General features: G+C 48.0%; 1 protein-coding gene across 2 annotated transcripts in view; it reads left to right on the top strand.

The window, feature by feature from the left end:
• The first annotated feature begins 11,449 nt into the window (after positions 1-11,449).
• CHD1 (chromodomain helicase DNA binding protein 1) overlaps positions 11,450-20,197 on the top strand; it is a 159,700-nt gene continuing 150,952 nt past the window's right edge. For both annotated transcript variants that reach the window (XM_073624566.1, XM_073624565.1), the window contains exon 1: positions 11,450-11,859. The gene's annotated coding sequence lies outside the window, so the exon portion shown is untranslated. The remainder of the gene's footprint in view (positions 11,860-20,197) is intronic.

Below are 20,197 nucleotides of genomic sequence, written 5' to 3'. Positions count from 1 at the left end.
CTGTATTCCGGCAATGACTCCATTCCTTTCTCCACCAGGGATGGCGCTAGGCTGTGTGTCTTTCCCTCTGGTGGTGCAGGGCAGTGGGGTTCCCTCTCTGATGGTGTTCCCTCAGCACTGCCCTCTCCCTCTGGAGTCCTGGGTGTACTTCCCTGAAAGCTTTCCCAGGCTCCTGTCTCTCTCTCTCCCATTCAGCTGAGCATGCTGTGTGGGCTGCAGTTTCCATGTTACAGTGGGGCTGTCAGTCCTCTGGACTACGTGTCCCACAATCCTCTATGCTCCTTATTCTATTGTATTTTTTCCCTGGCTGATATGAAGGCAGGGGAAAAAACATAGTGGGAGGCTGTGCCGGCCAGCACCGCTCACTAGTATAGCAGTGCACGTGCGGAGGAGAGGGAGGGGAAGGGGCAAAAGAAGAGCCCCCAGCTGCAGTGACGTCACTAAACCCCCTCCATTAGTACAGACCCCCCAGGAGAACCCCCCCCTCCACTAGTACAGACCCCCCACCAGGACAAACCCCCCTCCATTAGTACAGACCCCCCACCAGGACAAACCCCCCCCCCGACAAACACCCCCCCTCCATTAGTACAGACCCCCCCAGGACAAACCCCCTCCATTAGTACAGACCCCCCCAGGACAAATCCCCCCTCCATTAGTACAGACCCCCCCCAGGACAAATCCCCCCTCCATTAGTACAGACCCCCCCCAGGACAAATCCCCCCTCCATTAGTACAGACCCCCCCAGGACAAATCCCCCCTCCATTAGTAGGCCACCCCCCAGGACAACCCCCCCTCCATTAGTACAGACCCCCCAAGGACAAATCCCCCATTCATTAGTACAGACCCCCCCAGGACAACCCCCTTCATTAGTACAGACCCCCCCAGGACAACCCCCTTCATTAGTACAGACCCCCCCCAGGACAACCACCCTCTATTAATACAGACCCCCCCCAGGACAACCCCCCCTCCATTAGTACAGACCCCAACAGGACAAACCTCCCCTCCATTAGTACAGACCCCCCAGGATAAACCCCCCCTCCATTAGTACAGACCCCCTAGGACAAATCCCAGCCATTAGTACAGACCCCCCCCCCAGGACAACCCCCCCTCCATTAGTACAGACCCCCACCAGGACAAAACCCCCTCCATTAGTACAGACCCCCCCAGGAGAACCCCCCCTCCATTAGGACAACCCCCCCCCCCAGGACAACCCCCCCATTAGTGCAGACCCCCCCAGGACAAGATCCCTCCATTAGTACAGCCACCCCCAGGACAAATCCCCCTTCATTAGTACAGACCCCTCCCCCCAGGACAACCCCCCCTCCATTAGTACAGGCCCCCCCAGGACAAGCCCCCCTTCATTAGTACAGACCCCCCCAGGACAAACCCCCTCCATTAGTACAGACCCCCCCAGGACAATGCCCCCCCTCTATTGGTACAGACCCCCCACTAGGACAACCCCCCCCCCCCCATTAGTACAGATCCCCCAGGACAAACCCCCCTCGATTAGTACAGACCGCCCCAGAGACAAACCTCCCTCTATTAGTACTCTAGAGACCCAGTTGTGAAGAGCAGTTGTCTAGACAGGCTTGGGCGGGCCGCGGGAGTGAGAGACAGAGGAGAAGCTCTGTCAGCCTGCAGGCACGGACCGCTCTCCCCCTCAGCGAAGTCACTGAGCGGCTGCTCTCCTTCTCTGACAGGAGAAGGGGGGGGGGGGGGGGGGACGGGCTCTAGCAGCAGTGAAAAACACAGTGGCCGCTCAGCGGCCGTGACCTGCAGAGAGCCTGCTCTGGACACAGAGGAGGAGGAGGAGGGAGGGGAGCACTCTGGCGCTTCAGCGCCCCCAGCTCTCTGGCGCCCGGGTGCACTGCACCCCGTGCACCCGCCTGGGATCGGCCCTGCATTAGTTTATCCCCTTTGCACCAGCTATAAAAACTGTGGGGTGGGAAACCAGGCTGTCCTGGAAGACTCCTAGAAAAAGAGTTACCGGTAAGTCTAACGCCGGTTTTCTCTTATCGCCTTCCAGGACAGCCTATGAGATGATAAGCAAGAAACTTACTCTGTTCGGGCGGGACCACTGCCTGGGAGGACCTTTCGTCCAAATGCCTGTTCTTTAACAGCAACCAGGTCCAAGCGGTAATGCTTTGCGAACGTGGAGTAGCTTGACCACGTCGCTGCTCTGCAGATCTTCTCCAGAGTGGCACTGGCTTTCTCTGCCCACGAAGCTGAAACCGCCCTAGTTGCATGTGCCTTAACTAGAGGCGCTTGCCTCCCTGCCAACCTGTATGCCTCTAAAACTGTCATCCTTATCCATCTAGCGATGGTGGATTTTGACGCTTTGAATCCTTTGCGTGACCCTGCAAAATTCACAAAGATTCTGTCTTCCTGAAGTCTTTGCTGATATCTAAATAAACTAAAAGGCTATGGCCGACGTCAACTAAACTGAGTTCTCCTGCCTCATCAACTTCTGAGGAGGAATAAAATGTTGGCAGGATAATGTCCTGAGTTCTATGAAAAGTAGAGGACACTTTGGGGAGGAAACTAGGATCTGTTTCAAGCACAACCCTCCTCCAAAAATCAACAAAAATGGCTCTCTAATCAAGAGCGCCTGCAACTCACTCTTCTGAGCGGAGGTGACTGCAATCAGAAAAGCTGTCTTTAGAACCACCCACTTAACATCAGATTTTTCCAGAGGTTTGAAGGGATACTTTGTAAGGGTGTTGAGTACCAAGGATAAATACCATGAGGGACAGGCTCTGACCTTCACTGGCCTGGACTTGGAGAGGGCTTTAAAGAAACCCTTTACAAAGCGATCTTGCTGCAGGGAGACCTGGAGATAAATGCTCAAGGCGGCTGCCTGTACCTTCAGGGTACTGATAAAGAGCCTTAATTCCACTCCTGCCTGGAAAAAGTCCAACACTGCTGGGATTCCTTGTTCTTCCTGCCCCTGTTCCGCTAACCAGAAATTGAACCTCGTCCAGACCTTGGCGTAGATGGCCCTGGTTACTGGTTTACGACATTGCAAGAGGGTCTTAATGACTCTTTCTGAAAACCCTTGAGCCCTTAACGGCTGTTTCTCAGATACCACGCTGTAAGCTTGAGGGTCTATGAGGATGCCCGATAGGACCCTGTGTGACCAGATCCTCCCTCATTGGAAGAGGAATCGGAGGATATATGGCCAATCTCTTTAGGACTGCAAACCAGGCCCTCCTTGGCCAAAAACGGGGCTATCAAAATGAGATCAGTTTCCTGGGTCAGAAACTTTTGAAGGACCGCCGCAACTAGCCTTACTGGGGGTAAGGCATAGCAAAGATGGAAGTGCCAAGCATTGGCGAAGGCATCCACCCCCCTGGCTTGATCCAGCGAGTGCAGGTAGAAGAACTGAGCAACTTTCTTGTTGTTTTCCGAGGCAAACAGATCCACCTCTGGTATGCCGCAGGCCTTCACAACCTGCTCGAACACTTCCTGGTTGAGTAACCATTCGTCCTGCTTCACTCGCTGAGGACTGAGAAAGTCTGCCAGAGTTCTGAGTCCCCTTTAAGTGTACTGCTAAGAGAGAAGCCAAGTTTGATTCCGCCCAAGTGGAAATTTCGCCTGCTATCATCTGCAGTGCAGGGCTCCTGGTTCCACCCTGCTTGTTTATGTATGCGACTGTGGCCGCATTGTCTGACCTTACTTGAGGATGCCGTCCCTTTATATTTTGCTGGAAGGCTTCTATCGCCCTTTGGACTGCCTGTAGCTCCCTCTGATTTGAGGTCCGTCTGGCTTCCACTTGAGACCAGGATCCTTGAGCCAGATCCCTTTCCAGGTGTGCACCCCAGCCGAAAGAGCTGGCGTCTGTTGTTACCACTAAAACGTATGGTCTGGACCACAACAGACCCCTGTTCAGCTTGTGATTGGTTCGCCACCACCACAGTGTCCTTTTGACCCTGGTGGAAATAGGCATGGCTGCCATCCCAGCACTTCAGAAGGAGAGCCTGTAACGGGCGCTGGTGGAACCTTGCCCAAGGGACTGCTGGAAAACAGGCTGTCATTAAACCTATCACTCTCATGACATCTCTGACCTGGGCTTCCCGATTGGTCTAAAGCTGCGCTGCTGCTAGACCTACTTTATCCTTTCTGATGGGAGAAAGACCTTCCTCTCTACTGAAGAAATTCTGATTGATCAACCAACCAAGAGAACGCAGGAAAAACTTTGTGCCTCCTGTAGGTTTTCTTCTAGTTGCTGGTAAGACTGGGCGATAAACAGAAGATCGTCCAGATAGGGGATCACTGTAATGGCCCTGACACGCAGCAGGGCTAGGGCCTCTGCCAGGACCTTCGTGAAGATCCTCCGAGAGGAAGCCAGTCCAAAAGGGAAGTGCCCTGAATTGGAAGTGAAGAACTTCCGAATTCACCCTGACTACCAGCCTGAGGAATTTTTAGAATTCCCGGTGTATCGGCATATGCAAATATGTGTCCCTGAGGTCGATCGTCGCCATATAGCAATCGGGAAACAGGAGACTTGTTACCGTGAAGATAGACTCCATCCTGAAACGCTTGTACCTGATAAACTTGTTCAGGGGCCGGAGATTTAGAATCAACCTGAACTTGCCTGACGGCTTTCGGACTACGAACACATGGGAATATACTCCCTGTCAGTTTTCCTCCAGAGGTACTGGGCTGATGACCTGTTGATCCAACAACTCTCCCAACAGCAAACTCAGAGCTTCTGCTTTCTCCCGGTCTCTGGGTAACTAAAAAGGTAGGAGGAATGGCATTGAACTCCAACTTGTAGCCGTTTTCTATTATGTTTAATATAAACGGGCTTGAAGTTGCGTTGGTCCATTGCGGGAGGAAGTCCTCCAACCTTCCTCCCACCGGAATACAAGAGTCATTGGGACTTTGGGGTGGTTTGAGGAGGATTGAACAATATTCCTCCTCTGCCACATTCCTTGTGACCTGTCCAGTGTTTTTTTAGGACGACCTTCTCTCTCCTGTTGGATCTGTTGCCTGAAACCTTGAAAAAGACATCTACCCTCAGGTTTCTTCTTTTTCTCTGGGAAAGCCTTTTTCTTGTCCTGGGTACGTTCTAAGGCCTCCTGAAGCCCAGGTCCAAAGAGGCGATCGCCTGAGAAAGGCAATCCACACAGCCCGAGCTTTGATGCTGCATCCCCCAACCAAGCTTTCAACCATACAGCCCTTCTTGTGGCATTCGCCAAAGCTGCAGAACTGGCTACTAGTTTTACGGATTCCGCAGAAGCTTCAGCTAAGAACCAACTGCTTTAAATAATAAAGGAAAAGATTTTAGCAGCTGTTGTCGGGATGTGCCTGCAGAAATGTGAGACTTCAACTGGGTTAACCAGCACTCTAAATTTCTAGAAACACAGGTAGCTGCAAGGGCTGGTTTAAGCCCGATAGAGGAGGCATCCAAAGCCCTTTTTAGCAGCACATCACCCCTTTTGTCCATAGGGTCCTTAAGAGATCCCAGGTCATTGAAGGCCAAATCTGTCTTTTTGGAAACCTTCACCAGCGGTGCATCCAGTTTAGGAACCTTGTTCCAAGGATGGGCAGTGTCCTTTTCAAAGGGAAATCTACATTTAAGACTGCCTAAGAAGAACGGTCTTCTCTCAGGGTGCTCCCACTCCAGCAAAATCACCTCCACTACAGATTTATGCACGGGAAAAACTCTGGATTTCTGTGCAGAGACCCCCTGATACATAAGGTCATGCTTAGAAAGTTGTACTGACTCCTCTCTGATCTCTAAGGTGTCATAGATCGCCTTAAGTAAGTCCCCACATCGTCCAGAGTCAATCTGTACCTGGACCCTCTGGAGCAATCTTCCTCTTCTTCAGAATCAGACCTTGAGTCCACTCGAGAAGAGGCAAGCGATCTGGGTTCCCTCTCCCTATCCCCCTGACTAGGTTTGGATAGGGAGGGCAAACTTGCAGTTCTAGAAATGGGCACATAGGCATCCTATCCATCATGCCTCTAAATGATTTGAAAGTGGATGCAATTTCATCTTTCACAGACGTAAGCATTTTATGACACTCCGTCGTAGAATCATCCTTAGTTAAACTGCTAACACATTCTTGACAAAGAGGTTTCTCCCAATTGGAGCCTAGTTTTGTCCCACAAACGGCACACTTTCTCCTGGGAGGCTGCATCTGGGACCGTCTTGTGTTTTACCCTGAAAACAAAACAAAAGACGACAGAAAACATCCCATGAGAGCCTGTCCCAAACCCCACCACCACTGTGCTCAGGGGGAAGATAAGTGCCCAGCCCTTCACCTGTGGTTCCCCAGGGAAGGGCTCTGGCCACAAGGACCCAAACCCCCTCCCAGAGTAAGCTATGGTCTGCACTCACCATGCTTACCTGAGAGGTGCCAGAAGAACCGAAATTGACCGCCTGAACTGCTGCAGTGCTCTCCATGGCTCCTCAGCTGGATCCACACAGGCTCCGGACGCCCAACAAGCCACACGCTGCGCCTGGAGACTGGAACCTTTGTCTCATGGCGCCCCCTGAAGCCGTACCACTTCCGTTTGTTGGAACGCAGACATCCCTCCTCCTATGCCACCTTCATATACCTGGAAGAGTCGGGTAACATGCACCCCTGCAATGGACGCTGCCTGAAACAGAGAACAGAGGGTAGGATGTGCACGGTGAAATAGAGGTAGGGACCCACCGCTCTACAGGGGTCAGGCTCTCTCCGAGTCCTTAGGCAGCAGTGCTTCACTGCTCTTAGAGGGGCGCTTTGGGCAGAGGAGAGGTATTCAGAAGCTCATCCAGGACAGTCTTGGGACATAGAGCTCCCCAGGTTCCTCATATGCTTCCTTCCCGTCCGGCAGGAAACACAAAACTGAAGGGGAAGGCCTGGAGGACCTCCTTTTAACCATTTGGGTGAATGCGTTTCCTGTCTCGGAGGGAGGTGCCCTATGTCTCAGAGGCTGTCCTGGAAAACGATGAGAAAAAAGGACATCAATTTTGCTTGCGCAACACGTCGCACGACCGTGCAATTGTTAGCGCAAGCGACACAGTGCTGCATCGCAAAAAATGGCCTGGTCATTAAGGGGGTAAATCCTTCCGGGGCTAAAGTGGTTAATTGACAATTGCACAGTCATCCCACCGCTGTACCCAAATAATATGTATATATACAAATAGAGCTTTCTTTTGGTGCCATTTGATCACCACAGCATCTTTTGATTTTGTGTGCTATTTGTTTACACAAATAAAAAAAAAAGAACATTTTGAAAAAAAAAAAAATTAATAATAATATATATATTTTTTTTACTTTCTGCTCTAAAACATATCCAATAGGGAAAAAAAAAAAAATCTAATATGTATTCTGCTACATAATTTTGTTAAAATCCCAATAAGCGTACATTGATTGGTTTGAGCAAAAGTTATAGCATATACAAACTATGGGATATTTTAATTTTTTTTTACTAGTAATGGCGGCGTCCAGCGACTTATAGCAGGACTGAGATATTGCGGCGGACATTGACACTTTTTGGGGACCAGTGACACCAATACGGTGATCAGTGCTAAAAATATACACTCTCACTGTACTAATGACACTGTCTGAGAAGGGGTTAACAGCAGGGGCGAACAATAGGTTAAAGTGAGAAGTAATTTTTTTTTTTTTTTTAAACATGTATATACTTACCTGCAATGGAATTGCACAGGGCAGTCACGAACCTCCTCTTTTCGGGTCCCCTGCCAGCGCTCCTGGCCCCTTCCCTTTTTCCAGTGCCTCCATGAAAAACGCAGCTATTCAGTAACAGCGTTTTTTTAAGCTATAAGCTTTTGTGGGATTTTAGTTTTGTTAACAAATGCAGCAAGACTCATTCAACGGCTTTCTAGAGCTAACGCTACTGGCGTTTATATAACGTCCAGTGTGCATGAGGCCTAACCACTATTTATGTGAACTGTGTGAGGTGCTTTTACTAGGGGAAGAGATGACTTTTTTTCCTGTTTTGCAGGGACACAGACTCCATCCCTTCCCACCATCAGAACTGAGATCTGCCTTGTTTACATAAGCAGAACAGAGTTCTGTGTCTCTGCCTGACGACTGGTGGGTGCTGGAGGACATTGAGTCTCTGGTACCCGTCAAACAGCTCCCGCTCACAGCGGGAGTGAGCCGCAGTTAGCACGCCTCCTACCCAAGAGTCAGATCACACACACACAATCTGGCACAGAGGTGCCACCCTGTAGCAGTAAAACTGCTATAGGGTGGACCTTAAGCGCTTCCGGACCAGCCGTCGCAGTTATACTGCAGCAGGTTGGCTCCCCTGCGTGAGCCGTCGTAGCTGTACGTCGGCTCTTTAAGACGCCTCCGGTGGCATGCGCAGCGTGTCTCCAGAGTCGATGCGAGTGCCCGACGGGGACACACGATTGCTCATTACAGAACGAGAATGGGGATGTGTGTGTGTGTGTGTGTGTGTGTGTGTGTGTGTAAACACACAAATCCCAGTTCTCCCGGGGAGAGGAGACAGATCGTGTATGTAACCAAGTATGAACACTGATCTCTCTCTTCCCTTAGTCAGTCCCATTCCCCATACAGTTAGAACACACCTAGGGAACAGAGTTAATTCCTTGATCACCCCCTAGTGCTAACCCCTTCCCTGCCAGCGTCATTTATACAGTAATCAGTGCATTTTTATAGCACTGATCGCTGTATAAAAGGTCACTGGTCCCAAAATTGGCCGATTTGTCTGCTGCAATATCTCAGTCCCGATAAAAAGTGCTGATCGCCGCCATTACTAGAAAAAAAAAAAAAAAGAAGAAGAAAACTTACTAAAAATAACTTTTGCGCAAACTTATTGCGATTTTTTTTAACCAAAAATATGTAGAATACGTATCGGCCTAAACTGGGGAAAAAATTTTTTTTTTTTTTTTTTTTTTAAATTTGGGATATTTATTTATTATAGCAAAAAGAAAAAGAGATAGAGAGATTATATATATATATATATATATATATATATATATATATATCTCTTTTTTTTTTTTCCCCAAAATTGTCACTCGTTTATAGCGCAAAAAATTAAAAAAAAAAAAAAAAAATGCAGGAGGTGATCAAATGCCACCAGAAGGGCAGCACAGTGGTGTAATGGGTAGCATTCTTGCCTAGCAGTAAGAAGGGTCACTGGTTCGAATCCCAATCACGACACTACCTGCCTGGTGTTTGCATGTTCTCCCTGTGCCTGCGTGGGTTTTGGCTCTAGTATATGAATGCGAGTTAGGGACCTTAGATTGAAAGCTCTTTGAGGGTAGGGACTGATGTGAATCTATAATGTATATGTAAAAGCGCTGCATAAATTGACGGCGCTATAGAGCACCTTAAATAATAATAATAATAATAATAATAATAATAATGTCAGCTATGCTTCAATAGAGAACAATGAACATTCTCCCTCTCCCTGTGCAGCATATGGCAGGATCCATCTCATAGCTAACAGTCCCACAGAAGACCCCGGGCCTTTCCAATCCTCCTGTATTGTAGATGAGAAGCACACAACATATACATAACATAATACAGTCATCAGGGAGACATGACAGGCAGAGCTTTGTTCTCTGCAATGAACTTAAGGTGAATAACTTCTAGCTCTCTTTTGGGATGGTTGAGAATTATCCTCCCCAAACAGGATATTGCACTAATAGCAGATAAAAATAAAGATAATGGAGTTCTTCTGAATGCTTAAATTTTTGGATACCAACTGATGCGCAGTAATCGTGAAATCAAATCACAGACAGGATAATCGTAATACCAGTGAAGATGCGCACCCCCGGCAGCTATATTATGTGTAGCTGCTGACTTTATTTTTTTTGAGTCACGCTGCGCTCTCCTAGCGGACAGGCAATCTTCTGGGACCTGTGACGTGTCCCAGAAGATTGCAGCGAGAGAGGGACCGCCTAGGGGGAGAGGAGTCGCCGCCTAGGCGGCCAATCGATGGAAGTACCTGTCAAAACCAGGTACCCCCCCAAATAAATTACATGCCACATTTGGCATGTAAGAGGGTGAGGAGTGCTTAAGCGGTAGTAAACCCGCAGATTTTTTTTTTAAACCTGTAAGGCAAAAGGCATAACGAGCTAGTATGCACCGCATACTAGCTCATTATGAAATACCTTAGAACGAGGCGACGGCAGGTGATCTTGGACCATGCCGAGGGAGCAGACATTTTCCCTTGGCGTGTCTTCCGGGTATCCCGGCTCGTCTGAGTGGCCGGAGCCGCGATATCGTCACTCCCGCGCAAGCGCACAGGAAACTTCTTTCCGGCGTCTGCCGGATCTTTCAGCCAGGAAACTCAGAGTGCATGCGCCGCTGAAGTCAGTGGCTGCATGCAAAGGGAATATCTCCTAAACCATACAGGTTTAGGAGATATTCTTTTTACCTACAGGTAAGCCTCATTATAGGCTTACCTGTAGGTCAAAGTGAAAAAAAAGGTTATACAACCGCTTTAAAAGCAGAAGTCCCACTTTTGGGTGGAACTCCACTTTAAGGCTTGTACACAAGATCAGAATATTGAAAGTAATAATTTCACATGAACGGGCTGCCGATTTTCTGATCATTGGTATGGTACTTTCCACAGCCGATTCCAAATTTTCGCACGACTAAAACTGGAAGTGCAGGCTCTAAAATCTTTGTCATATGTGAACACAAACGTCCGATTTTTTGCATAATTGACAGTTTTCATCCGGGGGAAAAAAAAAACCCTAAGGAGGAAGACAAGGCATGCTCAGAAACAAAAGAATACATACAAAAACTATTCAACTACATCACTTCTGAAGTTGTATTCTGTCATACAAGAATTTTCATATATTTTAGTAATCTTTTCACTTTTAATATAAGATTAGCATGCTACAAAAAAAAAAAAAAAAAAAAACCCACGGACAAACGTTCGTCCAAAAATCTGATCGTGTGTACCCGGCTTTAGTCTTTACCTGAACAAGCTAAAAGCTGATTGGTTACTATGCACAGCTACTCTAATTTTGAAAACAGTAGAAGGAGCTCAGAGCATGGAGGGAAGGAACGTAGCACACCGAGCAGCAGCCCTCCTCATGCAGACTGTGTTCTATCCGAGACTCACACCAGGGTCCCCAGTGCTATAAAACACAAGAGCTAACCGTTAAACTGTGCACGGCCCTCCCCTCACAAGCGCCCCACGACTCCCATGTAGAGAGGCAGCGAACACAACGTGACTCACAAGCACTGCCGAGAACACAGCAGCAGACTACACCTGCATACCGCCCTGAACCTCTAACAATTTCACCGACAGCAGCCACTTCCGGCAGGCAGCTTCCATCCTCACAGCCCAGCGCGCACACAGCGGAAGTATGCAGAGCGCCTCACTTTCTAGGACTGGCCTCAAAGCCCCGCCTTCCCTACCTCACCAGCACGCTCCCGCCGCTGCGTGGGTGGGGCCGAAACCCGAGCGACCACGCCCCCCAGTTACGCTTGCTGAGTGTTGTGGGGGAAGGAGGCGGGGCTCGATGCTTTCGTCTGATTCTACGGCCCGAGTTACGCGCTCTGCAGCGCTGCCGTGACGTCACGCCCGGGGTTTCCATCCATCGTGAGGAGTTTCTGAGGAGCTCGGCGGCGTCATGGCGGCTGCCTGGAGATAAGGAGCTACTTGGTGGCCGAGGGGGATATCGAGTCACCGTGAGGCAGCCAGCGGCGGGAGGGGCGTTCACCTTCCCCGGGGCTCCGGTCGGTGTTGAGGAAAGGCAGCGCGAGGCCGGCCTGCTCCGGCGCTACTGTAAACAAAGGCACGATAGAAGTCTCCTTGAGCGGGGATAGGAGGGGGAGCCGGAAGGAGGCGCAGGCCCCGGGCCGCACGCACACAGCCAGGCCTCTATGTGAGCCGAGCGCACAGAACAGGGTAAGAGGAATGTGCGGGGAGGAGGGACACAGAAAGGAGCGGGCACGGCCAGACCCGCCGCTCTGTCTTACAGCTGCCCACACTACGAGGTGAGGGCGGCCCGTATGATGGAACAGGAGAGGCCGAGGCTTCTTCCACCATCCCCAGGCCTAGCGGGAACCAAACACCCCCCCGGGGCTTACCCACTCTATGGCTTCCCATCCCTGGGCATATCCCCCTGTGTGTGCCCCCCCATCTCACCAATGTCTGACACTTAGAATATAAACCGTCCAAATCGCTCGCCCCCCGTCCACATCGCTCGCCCCATACGTCAGCCATGTGACCGTAAGACTGCGTTCACACCTGCGCCTTCTGGGAACACTCGCAGTTTGGAATGCGTCAGCACCCAAGTGACAGCGTAGGACGACTCGCTCACCTGAATGGGCTGCCCTACGCCTGACAAACACGCCACTGTAGCTCATGTACCTTTTTTGGGGGCCAAGCGCAGTTTGCCACCCACATTTGGGGTACTATTAGGAATTAACAGCACCGCAAGCATTTTGCTGTGATTTTCTCTCTGTTCTGGAATGCTGAGGTGTGAACGTGGCCTAATTATAAGGCATCATGCACATAGGCGTATGAATTTACCAACTTCCCTCAGAAGAAGCTCCCGTACATCTTCTGGTTGAAGGGGTTATGCTGGGGCCATGGCGACTGCTGCAGTCCTGACCCAGTACAGGGGTTTTTTTTTTTCCCTGCAGGTTTAGCTCCTTTTTTATGTAAAGGCTATCCTAGCTACTAAAAAGACAGCTTTTACATGTGGCGTAAGGGGTCCCTGTCCTGCAACCTTCCCATGCTCTTCTGTTCCTCTGTGGGGCCCGGGCCTGAAGGTGGCATTTCTGAGGGCTTACCATAGAGATGACCGAGGACCATAACATCCCTGATCATCTCTATGGTCTAAGAAACCAGAAGCAATGAGTATTTTGTCACTTCCCGCTTACCATAGAGATGACCAAGGACCAGAAGATGGCTTACCATAAAGATGACCAGCTTACCATAGAGATGACCGAGGACCCGAACGTTCCTGATCATCTCTATGGTCTAAGAAACCAGAAGCAGTGAGTATTTTGTCACTTCCGTTTTCGGTCTAATGTAAATAGGCCATTACTGGCCTGTGAAAGCATCTGATCAAACCGATCTGAGTTTGATCAGATGCTTTTAAGGGCAAAGTAGAGATTTGGGGTCTAATAGACTCAGATGTCTCAGTAAAGGGTACCTGTCACTGCCCATGCTATCACAAGGGATGTTCATCCCTTGTGATAGCAATAAAGTTGATAAAAAAATGTAAAGAGACAGAGTAAAAATAGAAAAAGTAAATAAGAAAACATTTTTTAAAGCGGCCCTTCCCCCTGTGCTCACGCGTAAAGACAAACATATAGGTAGGTCACACATGAAAACTGTATTTGCAGCACACATGTGAGGTATCGTCGTGGACATTATAGTGAGAGCAATAATTCTTGCTCCAGACCTCCTGTGTAACACTAAACTGGTAACCTATAAAGGCTTATAAAGCATTGCATATGGAGATTTTTAGGTACTGTAGTTTGGTGGTGTTCCATAAGCGTGCACAGTTTTAAAGCGTGACATGTTTGGTATCTTTTTACTCGACATGACATCCATCTTTTATACTTTACCAAACAATTGGGTGTTACATTGTGTTTTTGTGCATTACAATTCACTAAAGTGTGTATTTTCCCCCCAAAAAAATACGTTTGAAAAACCTCCAAGCAAATCTGCCATTTTTTTTTCTCTAGGGCCTCTGCTTAAAAAAAAAATTATAGGTGTGAGGGTTCTAGGTAATCTTTTAGCAAAAAAAAAAAAAAAAAAAAGGGAGTGGACAGTGTTTGTGTTTTTTTTGTTTTTATTTTTTATTAATTTTCTCTTACAATTTTAACTTTTAAATGTTTATTACAATTTTTTTTTATCAGCCCTGTTAGTGGCTTTGGTGAGATATCCGGGTTCTAAACAGATCCCTGACATCTCCCCTTTGAGACAGGGAAAAGGACTGAGCACAAAGATTCCCCAGTCCCTTTCTTTGCAGCCTCAACTGCACTTAGGCTCTGTTCACACCTAGGTGTTTTTGGGCGTTTTTCTGCTGTAAGCCTCAGTTCTAAAAACACCCAACAAGTTCAAACCCATTCATTTCAATAGCCCGGGGGAGCGGCAGCGGCTGTGAGCTGCTTTACTGAAATCTATACAGGGAGATCGGTGCTTGTAACCCCCTCTACCGCCGCTCTGATCATCCCTGACTGCCCAGGTATCGAGTCAAATATCGGTGCATCCCTACCTCTAATGTCATGGTTGTGCACATATATGGCATCCTACAGGCCAGAATATTCATTTATTCTGGCCATTGGTGTACATTTGTGTTCATATGCGCACGTTTATGCTTGTTTACATGTGTACACACGTAATATATGCTCACGAGCTTCTCTCAGAATGCACCTTTGGTACGTTTTTTTTTTTTTTTTTTTTTATATGCCGCTAAATGCAGCTCTTGAAGTAGAACTAAAGATATTTGTTTTATTTTAGATAGAGTAAGGGAGGTTTATAACCTTACCAGTTTTTTTTTGCCATCTGTGTGCCATTGGGGAGATTTCCCTTCATTTCCAGTCCTGTAGCCAAAACTGGAAGTGAGCGAAAATCCCAACCCAAAATGTGGGATTTCCTTTTACTTTCACTTTCAATGATAATGGTAAACAGCACAAATGGAGAGGGTGAATCCGCCTAATGGGTGCACAGAAACAATAAAAACTGACAGGCGTTTTAATCCCTCTCCACTCTATCCAAAACAAAAAACTTCAAATACTGTTCTAAACACTTGATATAGGCTAACATAAAACTGCGTTTAGATGCTTTTAGGCTACATTCATACAAGGGTAAATCTTTTACTGATCTTATTATTGTGTTTTTTCTCTAGCACAAAAGTTCCTGTGTAATGATCATTAAATACTTGTGTATTGCTTGTAAACATTTGTCCTCAGACACAGATTTTGTGTTACAGATCTGAATGCAGTTCATGCTTAAGCACCTGTGTGAAAGTCTCTGTTGAAAGCAATGTAGCTGCGTTCAGATTTGTAATGGAAAAAAAAACGCTTGTAAATGCGCTTTTTTTATGTAACAGAATATGCTGAATACCTGTAAAAGTGGATTTTTTTATGCCTGTGTGCATGGGGCAATAATGGCTAGCAAATGCATAGTGCTCAGTGCTGGAAAGGGTCCTGAGGCTTCTTTTGATGCATCTAGGGAACCCCAATAAAATGAATTGTTTGCCCTGTACTGCTGCATAAAAAATGTGCAAAAAAAGCACAAATGCAGCAGTGTGAATGGTAGGGCTGCGCATCTTCACTGGTCTCACGATTCGATTACGATTATCTGGTCAACGATTCGATTCGATTCCGCGATGCATCACGATTACCGACGAGCTCCCACTTCCGCTTGGGCCGCCTAGGTGGCCCTTCCACCCTGCAATCTTCTAGGACACATCACAGTTCCCAAAAGATTGCCCGGCTATGCAGGACAGCGCAGTGAGACATGCGCACCCGGCTGTGAAGCTGCAAGCTGTCACAGCCGGATGCCCACAGTAGTATTGCCAGCGCTGTGGACAGGTGGGGGAGAGAAGGGAGGGTTTGGGTGGCCACGTCGCTGGATTGTGGGACAGGTGAGTGTCTTTTTATTAAAAGTCAGAAGATGCACTTTTTTTGTAGCTGCTGACTTCTAATAAACAAAAAATTGACTGGAACTCCGCTTTGAATTAAAAATAACCTCACTCCCTAAAAAAGTGCACTAATCCGGTGCACTACAGGGTAGTGCCCGCCCGCCAAACGCAGCCACCTGTGCCCAAATGCAGCCACCTGTGCCCAAACACAGCCACCTGTGCCCGCCAAACGCAGCCATCACTGACCCCCCCCCCCCCATTACTTTCTTTTAATAAATATATTACAAAGGATGGTGTGCCCCCGCTGTATGTGCTTTTAAAAAACGATGTCACTTCATACCAAATTTTGCCGGTATACGATCATGTGACTCCCGGCCGTCCCGCCCCTCTCCGCTCTCCTCTTCCCTCTCCGCTCTCCGCTCACGTGTCTCCTGAGTCCTGACGTCAGCGGGGAATTCTCAGTCCCGCCCGCTGACTATAGTTATCGTATCAGAAGAGAGGCGGGCGGGACTGAGAAATCCCCGCTGACGTCAGGACTCAGGAGGCGGAAGCGGAGAGCGAAGAAAAGAGCGGAGAGGGGCGGGGCGGGCCGGGAGTCACATGATCGTATACTGGCGAAGTTCGGTATGAAGTGACATTGTTTTTTAAAAAAGCACATACAGCGGGGGCACACCATCCTTTGTAATATATTTATTAAAATAAAGACGGTTTAAAAATTTTCTCGAGCGCTTTCCCGGGAGGGGCGGGGCTACTAATGACGTCACCAAACATCGATTTTTGGGGTTTTATGCATCGATGCCGCCTCGGGGACACCCGAATCGCGATGCATCGATGCAACGATTAATTTCAGCACCCCTAGTGAATGGGGTCTCGCGGCTAATTTTAGACCTGTGCGTGTGTCTTTTGGTGTGTTTTTGCAGTGCATGTTCATGCATTTTTTTTTTTTTTTTTTTACTGGAGGAGGAGACCCAATTGTTAAAATTTGTAACTTATTATTTAAGGTACTTCTATAGCGCCATCAGTTTACGCAGTGCTTTACATATATATATTGTACATTCACCTTGCTACCCTCAAGGAGCTTACAATCTAAGGTCCCTAACTCACATTCATATACTAGGGCCAATTTAGACAGAAGCCAATTAACCTACCAACATGTCTTTGGAGTGTGGGAGGAAACCGGAGTACCCGGAGGAAACCCTTGCAGGCACAGGGAGAACATGCAAACTCCAGGCAGGTGGTGTCGTGAATGGGAATCGAACCAGCGACCCTTTTTACTGCAAGGCGAAAGTGCTATCCACTACACCATTGTGCCGCCCTGCTACAAATTTGTCTATGCTTAGGTTCCCCACTGGCGCTCTTGGCTTCTCCTTTCTTGATGATGCCTCTAATAGGAAGCCGATCCCTATTGGGGCGCTTGGGCAGCCTCACTCCCAAGACCTGCTGCTGCGTCCATTGACACAGATAGTGGGATTTGGCCCCCCCCTCTCATCGCTGGAGTTGATTGACAGGAGCTGCTATTGAATTGCCCGTGGAGGAGGGACAAACACATTAGAGCTGCAGCTCTCATGCACAGCGGTGGATCGGGATGGGGCTCAGGTAAGTATAAAGGTGGGTGTCTGTGACCCAGAAGCATTTTTACCTTAATGCATAGAATGCATTAACCTTGAGGCTTTAGAATCACAAAACTCTACCAAAAACGCACATACATGCATTATTCACGTGCTTCCATTGAAGCCTATGAACCCAAAAAACGCACCTTCCTGAATGAAAAAAATCCCTACACACTGCAGGAAGCTACATAGATGTAGGCCAAGCGGCAAAAGTGATCAATTCCTATTTTAGCACTGTAAAGAAAAAAATCTTGCCGGGTGTTTTGGGGAGTGCTGCTTGACATGACTTGAACATCTGTGCAATGCGTTCCGAAAGGCACATTAACGCTATAGGCATTGTAATGTGCTTTAAGGGCCAGTTCACACCACATGCAGTCCAGTGTGTTTTTTTTTCTGCATCAGAAACGCATGGAAAGTAGGTTATATGGTTTTCAATGGCATAGTTCACACCAGTGCTTGCAGTTCCAGAAAAAATAGTAGAACATGCTGCATTTTTCCTGCACTGTACTGGAACGCAGTAAAACACACACCACAAATGCACTGGAACACACATCCTCATTTAAGGTTCAGAAAAAAGGGGGGAAAAAATGCTGAACTGCACCAAAAACGCACTGGAATGCGTCCAAAACGCGCATGCATCCGGAATGGATCTGAAGGATGTTTTTGTGGTGTGAACTAGCCTTAAGGCTCCGTTCACATCTTGGCGTATCAGGCGTCAATCGCAGTAAACTCGCACAGACAGAATCGAGGAATGTTGGGCAACAGGCATCCCACGATTCTGTTTGCGTGATTTTACCGCGATTGTCGCCCGACGAATCGAAACATCGAGCTGCGTTTGGAGTGCTATTAAACTTGACAAGGAATGCATGGGCGGCCCACGATTTTCTGCTATTGACGCCGGCAGATCAGGTTCACTTGTATATGGACAATGTTGGGAGAAGGCTGTCGGCGAGGTGTGGGATTTGTTTGGCTGGTTTGCCTCCCTAAAGGACAAGTTCAGCCAAAGCTTGTTTGCCTGGGTTTCTCCTAAGGGTCACAGGAGTGCAGTTAGTTTTGCACTTCTGTCCGCTCACTGCTGACGTCACTGATATCAGTCCAGGTACCGCGTCATCCCGACAATGCAAGTCTTGATCCGCCAGGTGCCTGGACTGATACCCCTCTCAGCGAGCCGCTGAGATGGCCGCTCCCTGCCCCTCCACAGCTCAGCGCTCCATGGAGCGTGGAGGAGCGGAGAGCTGCTGATTGACAGCAGCTCTCTGCTCAGGGAGCTGTGCGAACCGAGCCATCAGCGGTGTTCGATCGCTCGGCTCTCAGTGCAGAGGCGCCAGGGGACAGATGCAGCATCGGGCCAATCCTGCATCCGTCTAGGTAAATATGATTGAGGAAAGAACCCAAAACCCATAATTCTTCTTTAAGCGGTTCCACCATTCTTCTGGACGCACACTATTTGATTAGCAAAATAAACCCCAGTGATGATCAAATACCACCAAAAGAAAGCTCTATTTGTGGGAAAAAATTATAAAAATGTTGTTTGTGTACAATGTTGCATGACCGCGCAATTGTCATTCAAAGCGCGACAGCGATGAAAGCTGAAAATTGGTCTGGGCAGGAAGGGGGGAGAGTGCCCTGTATTAAAGTGGTTAAGCACACGGGAGCAGGCCCCATCCTCCATAAAAAAGAAAGTTCTTGTCTTGTTTTGTAATTGTACTTTCTCGCTTTTATTTTGTGAAGCCCCACACAAACTGTTTGCACCATAAGGTTCTGTATAGTATGAGTAAGCTTGAATTTACCCATGCGCCTTTTCGTGTCATTTCAGATCTTTTATTCTGTACCGTTATGTATGATTTTTAGGTGCTCACATTAAAACGTGTGATCATGTCCCAAAGCAGCTCCTGCACTTTTTCTGAACGTTGAGTAACATTATATCATTTAGATATGAACAGGCACAATAAAATATAGAAATCTGTTGCCTTGCATTGAAGCTTCTCTGGAAATGCACTGCAAATCACTCAGGTGTGACTTGGGCCCCTAAGCACAATATTCTAGCATACATTGCATATCAGCACATTAAGCAGATCTGTCAGACAATGCTTTCTGTTCTCACGGGTGCGTTCATTTTCTGGTCTTTCAGGTTCGGTCTGTTCAACCACTTGAATGGCCAGGCTGCGATGGCGTCACTAATGTTTAAAGCCAAACTCCAGACAATATTTTTTTTTTTTCACAAGTTTTGAAATTTAAAGAAGTACAGCCACATCTCGTTTGGCTGTACTTCCCCTGTAGATCCGTTTTCAGTAAAGGGTGGGCTGAAGCCTGCTGTCGGCTAATATCACAGAGCTGGTCCAGGCTCAGGAGGGATCGCGACTATGTGGTCGGGATCCACCCACATACCTGGACAGAGCCTGGCCCAGCCAGCTTATGAGAGCCTGAGCCATCTGCTCCCGCCCCCTCCACAGCCCAGCACTCCAGTGAGTAAAGGGGGGGGGAGCAGAGAGCTGCTGACTGATCATCACCAGCTTTCTGCTCAGGGAGCTCTGAGAACCAAGCGATTAGCGGTGTTTGATCACTCTTTTCTCAGTGATAAGACCGCTGAGCAAATACAGTATGACAAACTATTGCAATTACTGCCATTTTATTCTCTATGGTCTCTGCTAAAAAATATATATATATATATATATATATATATATATATATATATATATATATATATATAATGTTTGGGAGTTCTAAGTAATTTTCTAGCAAAAAATACTGATTTTAACTTGTAAGCGACAAGTATCAGAAAAAGGCTTAGTCTTTTAACTACTTAAGGACCAGCAGCCGCAGTTGTACTGCGGCAGGTTAGCTCTTCTAGGCGAATCACCGCCATTGTACGCTGCCCGCTTTAAAACCACTAGGGGGTGCACGGGCCCCCGACACTGGAGCCAATGCACGCCAATGTCCGCTGGCCACCCGCGATCGCTCCTGACAGAACGGCGATCTGTCAATGTAAACGGACAGATCTCCATTCTGTCAGGGGAGGAGATTAGGAACA

The sequence above is a fragment of the Aquarana catesbeiana genome, linkage group LG01 (assembly GCF_042186555.1).
Source record: "Aquarana catesbeiana isolate 2022-GZ linkage group LG01, ASM4218655v1, whole genome shotgun sequence".
Lineage (NCBI taxonomy): Eukaryota > Metazoa > Chordata > Amphibia > Anura > Ranidae > Aquarana > Aquarana catesbeiana.
Note: the sequence above shows the minus strand (reverse complement) of the source record. Positions and strands in the feature narration are given on the sequence as shown.